Here is a 13,412-nt window from a genome sequence, read left to right on the forward strand (position 1 = left end):
ATTGGTATGGAGTTTCAGGAGAAATAGGGTGATAGGATCCAGTTCCCCTAGCAGAGTTCTTGGATGTCAAGTCCTGATAAATCCCCACCGCTTTCTGGGTCCAAGCTCTCTACTGGCTTAATTGGGTACCACTAACTTGTCCCAAGAGAATGGGGAGTGACACCTCGTAAGTCAACTAACATAAGGTAGATGTTTTTGATGATACATGTTGTCACATTTTATTTCTCTTAAAACATTATTTTTAGCACTTAACAATAATCCTTATTTCCTTTGTGAAATCTAAGGAAGGTACCTCACAAGTTTCTTCCCAAAGCCAGCAAACTATTTGATCAACCCTGTGAAACTGTCACTTCTTGTAAAACAAAAATGGCCCAATATTAGCAGTTTCATAAGGTTTTAACTTGGTAAGTATCATATCCACTATAATGGTCATGGGACTACCCCCCAAATCACTGAAGTTATTGATGATTCACTTCAAATTCATCACTATCTTCTTTTTGCTTTCATAGACGAGAGGTGAAAAGCCTTCATGTTTAGCGATCAGTTGTGCTTCTACCCATCTGACTAGGTACGGCCAAATCTAAACTCATTATGACCACTCACAACCTAGCAAGCTTACTTCTCCTGGAATGTCTGTTTCAGCAATTGGCACTCTCACAGAAAAATCTGGAAGCAATCCTCAATTTCTCTCTCTCCCTCTTTCTCTCCTTCAGCTCTCAGCACTTATAGTCACTTGAGTTTTATCAGCTGCAACTTTCCTTTCTCAGCCTCAACGATACTGATTGCTGTTATAATTCAGGACTTTATCACACCTGCATTAGTGTACTAGTCACACAAATAGTCTTCACATTTGCATCTCCTCATACACAAATTCGAATTCCGCTGCTGCCAGAGTAGCTTTGCTAATATTATAAATCTAAATATCCCTCTCCTCATCAGAAACTTCATGTTTCCCTATTGCCTCAGGATAAACTCTCAATAGCTAATTGTACTCACCTTGGAGCACCAGGTACTTTTATTGTTGGCTTCATTTGCTTATCCTGGCTACCATCCCTGGAATAACTTACCTCACCCTATTCCATCTTGCCCAGCTTGGAAATCCCTAATCATCATTTAGGACCAAACCCAGGGGCCATGGAAACTTTTAGGGGGAAAAGAATGAGCTTATTTCATTTGTTTATAGTTTATTTCTATTTCTTCTGCTTACTTATAACCTTCACTTATTTTATAGTAAGTTTTTGGACACTTTCTTATTTATTTACAACAGCTTATTATATTTTGTGAATGCGTTTCTTTTCAATTTTTTTTACATTCAGATATCTACAGAATATATTTGTATATATAGTATGGCTTAGGGATCAAACTATTTTTTTTCCCAAGTAGAGTTACTTGTCCTGAAACCATCTTTTCTTTACTGTTCTAAGTTTTATAGAAATTCTCTAATATTTTTCATTGATTTCCTCTGTCTACATAAATCAAACTATGTCATTAAGGCTTTAAAATATTTTTTAGTATTTGATAAAACAAATTCTTACTACTTACTCTTAACTATCTAAATGTCCTTGACTATTTTCCTGCATCTTCTCTTCAAAATAAACCTTAGAATCAGTTTATCAAATTTCATTTGGGTTTTAATTAGAATTGCTCTCTATGTACAGAGTAATTTGTTGAAAGACAATTATTTCCCCCATTCAATTTCCTTTTGAAAAGTTAACTGACAATAAATATGTCAGTTCATTTCTGTAGACTGTTGTCACTCTGCCTTGATAACTGTGGCTTTATACCAAGCCTTGCAACCTGATAGCATAAGAGATGCAATTTCATACTTGTTTTTCAAGAATGCTCTGACTTTTCTAGCTCACTTGCATTTTTATATAAATTTTAGAATCAGCTTTTTAATCACTTCAAAAAGCCTTATTAAATTTTGATTGGGATTGTATTGAATTGTTCAACTAATTTGAAGAGAATTGATATTTTAACAAAATTGAGTCTTTCAACCCACAAGTATGTTTCCATTTATTTCAGTCTTTTTAAATGGTTCTTAGTAATGTTTTGTAGTTTTCAGTGTAGAAACCTTGTGGTTGTTAAATTTATTGATTTTTTTCCTCACAGACCTAAATTTTTAATGCTATTATACATCATGCTTTTAAATTTCATTTATATTTTTATGTGAATAGTTTATAGAAATTCAATTGATATTTTCATATGGTACAATTTGTCTTCTGTGATCTTGCTGTATTCACTTATTAGTCTTAATATTTCTTTTGCAGATCTCTCAGGGTTTTCTAGCAACACAGCCATTTGATCTCTGAATAAAGACAGTGTGTGTGTGTGTGTGTGTGTGTGTATACTGCATATATATAACATATATACATTTATATACTGCATAATGAATTTATACAATGATAATGTAATAATATAATTTATTTTTCTATTTATTTATTCTACTTCTTACTTCATTAGTAAGGACCTCCAGGGCAATTTTGATTAGAAGTGATGAGAATGAAACCCTGTCTAGTTCCTGATTTTAGGGTAAAAATGTAAACGATTTCACCATTATATCATTATATATAGTTGTAGCTGTATGATTTCTGTAGACATACTTTATGAGGTCGAGGATCTTGCATTCTATTACTGATTTTTCTGGAAGCTTTTTTTCTTGTATCATGAATGGGAAGTGAATGTTTCCATGTTTTTTTCTGTATCTCTTGAGATAATAATATAATGATTTCCTTTATCAGTTTTTCAATGAATTATGTTGATTGGTTCTTGAATACTAAACACATTTTGCTTCCTGAGATAAACTTCACTTACAATACTGTATTCTAGGTGTTTAAAAATATTTTATTCATTGTATTTATTATTAAGTATTTTAGACATCATATGATAGATTTTAATATTCAATGGTTAAATACTTTAAATATAATTCAATTTATTAAATTTAATATACTAGTTATTAAAAATTTTAAATTGACTATACATTCAAATAGTTTGGAATATTTATTAAATATTCTACTTTTATTTTTATTCAAAATACTTTTTAAAATATTTTCCAGGATGTGATTATTTATATTGCTAAGGATTTTTGCATCTGTATTCATGAGATACATTTGTCTCTCTTTTAAAAATGTCTTTGGTAGTCTTCTAGACAGGTAAGAAAATGTTGTTCCTGCTTCTGTAGTTATCAGTAGAGTCTGTGGACGATTGGCATTGTTTCTTTCCTGAATGTTCCTTAGAATTTACCATTAACGCCATCCTTTGGGAACAATTTTAATTAAAATTTCAATGTCTTTAACAGATATGGGGGTATCCAGACTTTTCATTTATTTTTGTATACATTTCGTGGGAGCTGGTAAATTGTTTTTAAAGGAACTTGTCAGTTTTGTTTGTCTAATTTATTGCCATAAAGTAGTTCATAGTATTTTGTTATTATCATTTTAATATTGAGGGGATCCCTGGTGAAGTCTCCTATTTCATTTCTGATATTGGAAATTGTGTCTTCTCTCTTAGTTTTTTCCTTGATTAATCTTGCTAGGGGTTTATCACTGTTATTAATGTTTGCCAAACCTACTTTTGTTCTTGTAGATTTTAATTTTTGTTTGTTTGTCTTCTCCACTTTTAAAGTGTATTAAATTTGGACCAATAGACAATGATATATTTCTCTATTTAGATATTCTTTAATTTACCTCAACAATGTTTCATAATTTTCTGCATAGAGATCTTGTGGCCATTAAATTTATTTTTGTATTAGTTTTTGTTATTGTATATGGTATCCTTTTTATGATTAAAACTTATTCCTGATGAATTATAGAAATACAAATAATTTGATATTATCAACATACATAAAGTGATGTTGGGAAACTCACTTTTATATTCTGTTTATCTGTAGAATTTTTGGGTTTTCTACAGGCACAATTTTGTGATTTGTGAGTAATAACTTTTATTTCTTTGTTGTCAATCCTTATAAATTTAATATCTTTGCTTGCCTTATTGTTTATATTAGAATTTCTAATAAAATACTGAAATAAATAATGTTACTAGATATGTTTGTCTCATATCAATCTCAAATGGAAAGTATTTACTATTGCACCATTACCTATGATATTTACTAAAGGTTTTGAGCAGATACTTGTTTTCAAATTGAAGAAATATCCTTTCCCTCCTAATTTGTCAGAGGAGTTATTTCTGAATAAAAACTTGGAGAAATCAAAAACTTGAATAAATCTTGAGAAGGAGGGAAACTTACACAAATACGGAGAAAGGGTGTTATGTGGAGAGAAAACAGTCCATGCAGGCCCGGGGTGGGAGCACACCTGAAATGTTTGAGGAACAGCAAGAAAACCACAGCTGCTGGAGACAGGTGGGAATCAAGAGGGAGCAGGAGAACATGATGGAAAAGGATGGGGATTGGGAAGGACAAGATACGACTTTTGTATTAACGTAAGCATTGCGATTTCTTTGTTGCTAATAGGAGTCAAAGACAGAAGGAGGGAGGCAGAAAACCTAAAATCATTCAATACCTCTATTCAAGAATTTAATATTGAAAGAGTCAATATTGCAGAGATGTCCCCAAATTAATCCATAGATTCATTGTAATACTAATAAACATCCCAGCAAGGTTTGACAGTAGAAATTATAAGCTTATTCTAAAATAAATATGAAATTAGAAGACTAGCCAAAATAATCATGAAGAAGACCCATGTGGAAGCACCTCCATTGCCAGAAATCCTTAAAGCAAGATAATTAAGACAGCACAGTGATGATGCAAGGATGAAAATATGAACCAATAAGCCAGAAGAAAATGGCCAGAAATAGACCCATACATGCAGACATTTGGTTTGTTACAAGAATGCCTCTGCAAGGCTGTAGGAAAACAATGGTTCTTTTAATAACTGGTGCTGAGCCAGTTAGGTATCTGTGTAGGAACCTACTTCTTACCATTCCCCAAAGTAATTTTTGACGAATTGAAGTCAAATCAAGAAAGTCGGCCGGGTGTGGTGGCACATGCCTGTAATCCCAGCTACTTGGGAGGCTGAGCAGGAGAATTGCTTGAACCCGGGAGGTGGAGGCTGCAGTGAGCCAAGATCGCACCATTGTACTCCAGCCTGGACAACAAGAGCAAAGAGAGAGAGAGAAGGAAGGAAGGAAGGAAGGAAGGAAGGAAGGAAGGAAGGAAGGAAGGAAGGAAGGAAGGGAGGAAGGAAAGACAAAATTATAAGACTTTTGCAAGGCTACATAAAAGAATATCTTTATGACCTCAGGATATGCCAGGGTTTTTTAAAACGGGACAAAAATCATTAACTATAAAGGTAGAAATTGCCTTTAAATGTCATTAAAATAAGAACTTTCGTTCATCATAGCACACCCTCAAAGACTGAAGCATATATATATGCGCTTCTCTATATATATAGATATATATGTGTGTATATATACAGACAGAAAATATATATAGTGTGTGTACATATCTCCATTCAAATGTATATATAATATATATACCTCCATATATGTGTGTGTATATATACTCTAGTCTTTTATATATACATATATATACACACACACATATAGATATATATATATCCTAGTATCATTTACTCTTCTAAGTGTTTATAACTGATTTGATTTGTATATTTTCATGGATTTTTTTTTCTTCATAGGCTATGGTGTTCAAGGTAGCCTTTTGTTTATAATAATAATTATTATAATAAATGTGACACTTCTAGTAACATACAAAGCATTCTATTTCATATGCTTTTGGATATATTTGTGGGTGAGTATACTAAATATGTTCTTTTTACAGCCCTTCATTTATCAGTAAACTATTAACAGTTATTAATACTGGCCTATATTCAACCTCAATAACTTAAATAACTGAAAAACCAGTTTTACGTGGCACCTTCAACTCTTGAAGTTTTCTTTAGCCGGGTCACTCCCTGTCACAGTCTTCTTTGCTTCTGTCAGTCACGAGCAGCACACAGTCTGGTAGAAAGACCACAGTGGTCTTGCCAATAAAAAATGACCATTAAAATGAAAACGTCTGACTTTTTAAAACATCATCTCTTCCTCTCCCTGCTTTCGACCTCTTCCTGTCCAGCATTCCTCCCAAATGGCTGCTGTTTATTGTTTTCTTCTGAACACAGCTTTGATAAATGGGACAAAAATCATCTTTTTCTCTTGCCTCCACTTCCACAATTTGATTAAAATTCTGAAGATTGAGTAGGGAATTTCATGAATGACCATCTATCATATACAAGATCGACCTTTCTTTTAGTAGCAGGGTGAATTCATTTATTGTTTCCTTTCATTATTATTGCTTGGCTGACTAAATAAAAGCTCTTTGGTTACAAATTGTTCCCTACAGAAAAAAGAAAATCAGGACTTCTTGATAAACTGAGGTGATAAATTGTATAGCATGTGATGTGCTTCTATTTAAAAATAATAATAATAATAATGTGCATATTTGTGTCATTCAGTCAGCAAAAATTTTTTAATGTTGGCTACGTATCAGGCAAGTGAATTATGTGTTGGGAATATAAAGTCAAATAAGACACATTCCTGCCCTCAAGGAATTTACAGTCTAATGAAGAGTTGAAATAAGTACATAAGTGGTTATATTTTACTTTGGTAAAAGATATGATAGAGAAAGAATAAATAAATAAGATGGGGCCAGTTAGGAAAGCCTAGATAATGAAAAAGGGGAGTAGAGAGAGATCTCAGACAGAAAGAACATGTTTCAAATACGTCATATATTTTCAAATAGCTAGAAGAGAGGATACTAAATGTTTCCAACACAAGGAAATAATAAATATTTCAGATGGTGGAGATGCTGATTACCCTGATCGGATCACTATACATTGCATGTATCAAAACATCACTATGTACTATATAAACATGTACAATTATTATGTGTTGATTTATAAATAAAAATAAAAATCTATTTTCTAAAAACGTCAGAGGGGTGGTGGAGTCTTGCCACATATAGGAATGAGGTGATGATTTTATGTCCTAAGATAAGAAGAATGTCTATTCTAAAATATCCTATTGCTGGATGTTATTAAGAAATGGCTTATATTTTAGAAAATTCTTTTGCTAACAGAGAAAGATGGATTGAAGGGGAGGCCAGACTGGAAACAGAGAAACTAGTTGAAAGATCCAGGTGAGAATAATAAGAGTGTTATACTATGGGTCTGGAAATGGAGAAGCAGGAGCAGCAAAATAGACGTCACAGTAAGTCAGCACAGCATTGTGCTAATTTATTCTAAAATGTTCCTAGATTTCAGGTTTGCTGGGTGAGGGATATAATAATATGCTGGGAATTGGGTGTGGGTATGATACGATCAGTTTCAGACATGAAGAATTTGAAATACTTGTGAGACAACTAAGTGGAAGAATTTAGCAGACTCGAATAAAGACTTGGAATTCACTAGAGTAATCCTGACCAAAAATCTAAGCTTCTGGAGTTATTTGCATGCTGCCTAATAGTCGAAGCCCCGGATATTGATTATGTCACCCAGGAGTGTGTGAAAAGTAAGAAGAGGAGAAAATCTAAATGGGCCCTAGGGAGCTTCTTCTGTTAAGGCCTGAGTCAGAGAAAGAGGAACCCCAGAGGGCCGCGAAGGAACAGCCAGAGATGCCGGAGGACCTGGGAGACAGCTGTGCCGTGGGGAGAGGAAGCGGAAAATGAATTACCAAATATTACACAGGCCAAAAACCACATCTGACTTTCAACCAAAATTATGGACCAATAAGATTGGGGGATGCAACTCATTAGGATTGGGAGCATACAGGGTTGCTGAAAAGTGTAAAGGATGTAGAAAAGATGCAATAGACGAGAAAAACAGGAAATGGAAGAACAAAAGCAACTTGTTCAATTAGGATAGCACCAAATAAATACAATTCTTTATGCTTGGTCATTTGATAAATTGGATAAAAGCCAAAAATATTTTTGATCTTAGAACCGTGAGGGAGTCTCGGGGCCTTTGGTGTCCCCACCCTTTCTCTTTTAAGCAGGTCAGGTATTTTCATACCTACATATAGACACATTAACTGAGGCTCACAGAGTGATTCATGTGATATTTAGTTAGGTATAAAAAACATCCCCCAACACATCACAATCAGGCCTTTGCTTATCCTTTTACCTTTCCTATCAGAAAAGAAAACACTGTTTACTAGTAATTGGCTTGAGAGTCTGCACTATCTTGCTTGTTAAGTTTCAGGCCTCTTTCTTTTTGCATGCAAATTTTAATTCTGAACAAGGAGAATTTTGAATGAAAACAGTCATATGTGACAAGAGTCATAAATGAGTTGTTTATGATATCAATTCCTAGCTGCAGTAGAGACTAGATTTTGTTGTAGGAAAGTAGCTTTCAAGGCTTTTTTTAAAAAACCAACAGAAACGCCCCTTATAGTTAAATAATATAATACATAGAACCAATATATAAAACAGCATTCCAGGATATAAATAATAACACTTATTAATATAAATGTACTTTATAACATATTGAAATTATAGAATATATTTTTACATTGTATTTTTTAAAGTCACTTCACGAAGTTGTTTCAGTAAACACAAACAATTCAAAATTGAGATTATACCAGAGAGTTGAGGATAAATGAACCTGCAGCCAACATCTGTCATGGCTTTTACTGACATAGCTTGGAGAGAGTCCATATTCATACAGACAGGGAGTTGCAAATGGTCATTTTTTTTTTTAAACAACTTACCTTGCATTATCACAATACCCTCTGCTTATATAGAGGTGGTTAAGGAAGCGCTGCACAAACATGAACCTATTTGATGGGACAGGATAACACAGCAGTTGAGTCCCATGTTGAAATATGCTATGTAATATATTTTAAGAAGCATGTTGGTTTTATTTCTGATTTTGAACAGTGAGAATATATTTAAACAAAATTGATAGTACATTTCTGTCAGATCCCTGGAGTACCTAATCTTTTGTGTAAAATAAAGCCTATTCAGGTCTTATTACAAGGTCTATTAAGCCAGGGTGGAGCAGTACTTTTTAAAGTAATAGAAATTTTTATAAAACCCTTATTGTTTTTAAATAAAACCTTTATTTCAGAATAGTTTTTTGATTTACACTAAAGTTGGAAAGGTAATAGAGCATTCCATTATATACTCCGCATCCGATTCTTATTAACATCTTCTATTGCTATGATAGATGCGCCACAGTTAATGAACCAAGACTGTGCATTATTATTAGCTAGTCAATCTTTATTCATACATGACACGTTAGTCACCATGTTGACTAAGGTTCCTCTTGCTTGCAACAGTTTCTCAGACTTCCCTTGTTTTTGGTGACCTTGACAGTTTTGAGGAATACTGGTCAGGCATTTTGCAGAATGTCCCTCACTTGGGATTTTGTGATTTTTTCCCACGATTAGATTGGTATTGTGAATTTTTGGGAGGAAGCCCACAGAAGTAAAGTACCATTCTAATCACATCACAATCAACAGGACTCATCACTATTGCTAACCTTGACCACCTGGCGAGGTAGTGTTTGTCAGGTTTCTGCTCTGTTAAGTTACAAGGTTTTTTTTTTCTCCCTTGTTCTTACTGAACTCTTTGGAAGGAGGCCACCATGAACAGCCCACACTTAAAAAGTAGAGAGTTATGTTCCATCTTCCTAAGGGCAGAATATGTACAGTAATTATTTGGATTTAGTCTACACAGGGCATTTGTTTCCTCTCCCCCTTTTATTTTTCTAACCTTGTTTTTATTGCTATATAATTGTTGTACACATTTGGGGGGTACATGTGATACTTTGATACCTGTATACAATGTGTAATGATCAAATCAGGGTAATTGGAATATCCATCACTTCAAACATTTATCTTTGTGATGAGAATATTATAAATCTTTTTTCTAGCTCTTTTAAAGTATAAAATACAATGTTGTTAACTATAGTTATCCTACTCTACTAATACTAGAACTTGTTTCTTCTAACTGTATTTTTGTACCTCTTAACCAACTTCTCCTCATCTCTGCTCTCCCTCACTTTCCTTCCCACCTCTGATAACCCCCATTCTACCCTCTGCTTCCATGAGATTCACTTCCACATATGAATGAGAACATGCCATATTTCTTTGTGCCTGGCTTATTTCACTTAACATAATGACTTCCAGTTCCATTAAGTTGATACAAGTTATAGGACTTCATTTTAATATTCCATTGTTTACATCTACCACATTTTCTTCATTCCTCCATTGATGAATACTTAAGTTGATGCCATATCCAGGCTATTGTGAATATTGCTGCACTAAACATGGGAGTGCAGATATCTCCTTAGTATACTGATTTCCTTTCTTTTGGATGTATACCCAGCAGAGATAGTTCTATTTTCTTTAAGAACCTCCATACTGTTTTTCATAATGGCTGTGTTAATGTACCTTCCAACCAACACTGTGTAAGAGTTTCCTTTTCTCCCCATCCTCACGAGGGTTTGTTATTTTTTGTGGTTTTTGATACTAGTCATTCTAACTGGTGTGAGATGATATCTTGTTGTGGTTTTGATTTACATTTCCCTGATGACTTGTGGTGTTGAGCATTTTTTCATACACCTGTTGCTTATTTGCATGTCTTCTTTTGAGAAATGTCTATTCAGGTCTTTTGCCCATCTTTAATTGAATTATTGTTAGGTTTCTTTTTTTTGCTACCATATTGACTTCCTTATATATTCTGGTTATTAGGCCATTCCCAGACGGATAGTTTGTATTCCATAATTTTCTATATCAGTATGAGTTTGTGAATTTTTATTTCATATGTTTATAATCCAATACTTCTTTCACTGGGAGCCCTTTCAGTTAGTCCCTATGTTCTTTGGTATATCCCATCATTGTGGGGGTTTTCAACTACTTTTTGGCACTTTCTTATTTTCTTGCAGCACAATTTAGTCCAAGTTTATCTTGAATATTTCCTGTCCTTGTTCTACAATCAGCCACTTCTCCAAAGAACCTTGGTTCATTTTATTAGAAAATAATTATCAGAAACCAAAATCTGGGTGCTATGTAGGCTCTCTGCTCCCAGAATATCATTGCTTCTAGGCCCTCTCTACTGACAGAGCAAGGAAATATATTTGCGAATTCTACATGCATATACATTAATTTAAATTAATTTAGTTTTTGTTCAATTCTAGTATACATGTATAAGGGTTTCAGAATCATTAATCCACATATCTGTTGGGCAGCAATTTTGTCAGCCACAGTGCAGTGCTTCTGCGTGCTTCTTTCAGCCTTTAGTCTCAGAGATTCCATTCATTGTCAAAGTTACTTAGGTTAGCACCTTTACTCCTATGTCCCTCAGTGAGCTTGTTTCATACATTTGTAATACAGTGAGATATTGTTGCCACATTCTATATTCAATCCTGGGATTTCCAGACCTCTTAAGAGATGTTTAAAGATTTGCATAAATTACTTTTTTGCTGTAAAGTTATATGGGCTTTGACAAATACATTGTGGCAAGTATCTACCATTACAGTATTATATGGAATAGTTTTACCGGTCTAAAAAATTCTTTATGCTCATGTACTCAAAGCTTTTCCTTTCCCCTGTGGAACTTCTGGAAGCTTTTCCTTTCCCCTGTGGAACTTCTGGAAAACACTCATCCGTTTACCATCTCCATAATTCTGCCTCTTCCATATGGTCATATAATTGGAATCATATAGCATGTAGCCTTTTTAGACTAGCTTCTTTCACTTAGCAATATTAATTTAAGATTCATCCTTGCCTTGGCAGTTTTGATAGCTCAGTCTTTGCATTCCTGATTAGTTTCCACTATATGAGCATACTACAGTTTTTTCATCAATTCACCTTTGAAGGATGTCTTGGCTACTTTCAGTTTGAGGTGATTATAAATGAAGTTGCTATAATCATTTATACGAGGTTTTTAGGTTTTCAAATCAGTTAAGTAAATACCTAGTAGCATTATATTGCTGGATTATATGGTAAGACAATGTATAGCTTTACAAGAAACTGCCAAACTGTGTTCCAAAGTGGCTGTACCACTTCTCATTTACACTAGCAATGAATGAGAGTTCCTCTTGTTCCACCTAATTGCCAGCAATTAGTTTTGTCAGGGTTTTGTTGTTGTTGCGGTTGCTGTTGTTTTAATTTTAACCATTCTAAAAGGTACATAGTGATATCTCATTGTTGTTTTAATTTGAAATATGCAAGTGATAAAGGGGAACATTCTTATATGTTTATTTGGCATCTTTATTTCTTCTTCAGTACAGTGTCTACATTTTTGCTCGTTTTTTAATTAGTCTGAGCCTTTTTCATTTTTAAAATCTACTCTGATAAATCAAATAATTTGTATAGTTTTCCACTAATTAACACTGCGTATTCTTACTCTCTTAAAATTTGGAGAATTGTTCTCAGATGTACTTCAGGTGGTCACTATTCTCTTATTTTGTAAAGTTAGCAAATATAGTCAGGTAAGAATCGTGAGTACCTTTAATCACGACAAAAATAAAGACTCAGGGACCATCATTCCATGCTGGAGAAGAGGTAGAGGTTAGGGAAGGAAATAGAGTTGTTTAGCAGTAGAAAAAAACAGCAGTCCGGGCCCCAAATGCACAAAGATGTGACTGCTTATGAGCTACTTGTGAGAGCCAGGGCAGTGTGTCTACATACAATCAACGTTAGACTGGAGATGAGCAAGTGGAAAACAATGTTCTTTATTACTACAGCAGTTTGTCTTAAGTCAAGTAAATAAAAAGAAAAAAGAAGCATATCATATGCTCACTTATTTTCTAGGCACTTTCATGACTGTTTCCCCCAAATCAAAGATTTGAAGCTTGTTTTGCTGCCAGGATGATTTCTACAGCCAAGGGTGCAAATTCACCAGACCTTGGCCAAAAATCAGTGTCTTCTTCAGATACTCTCAGACTCTGCACTCTTATTAGCCATGTGTGTATTAGCCTCTGCACTCTTATTAGCCTCTGCACTCTTATTAGTACCCACTGTTACTGCCAGTCCTATATCTCTGCCCTTGGAGCATATGGCCTATGGGAAAACAAAATACAGATCTCAATTTCCAGAATTACTATGCTGGAGAGACAATCAGAGGTGCCTTTGAGTCTTCTACTGGGATAAAGCCTAGAAACAAAAAAAGAGGTTGCAGGTAACCTGATGTCAGGAGTTGCAGACCTGCCTGGTCAACATGACAAAACCCCATCTCTACTAAAAATACAAAAATTAACTAGTCATGATGGCACATTCCTGTAATCCTAGCTACTCCTGCTGAGGCAGGAGAATCGCTTGAACCAGGGAGGTAGAGGTTGCCATGAGCTGAGACTGCACCACTGCACTCCAGCCTGGGCAACAGAGTGAGGCTCTGTCAAAAGAAGAAGAAGAAGAGGAGGAGGAAGAAGAAGAAGAGGAGGAGGAGGAGGAAG

This window comes from Colobus angolensis, unplaced genomic scaffold, assembly GCF_000951035.1.
Source record: "Colobus angolensis palliatus isolate OR3802 unplaced genomic scaffold, Cang.pa_1.0 Scaffold214, whole genome shotgun sequence".
Classification (NCBI taxonomy): Eukaryota; Metazoa; Chordata; class Mammalia; order Primates; family Cercopithecidae; genus Colobus; species Colobus angolensis.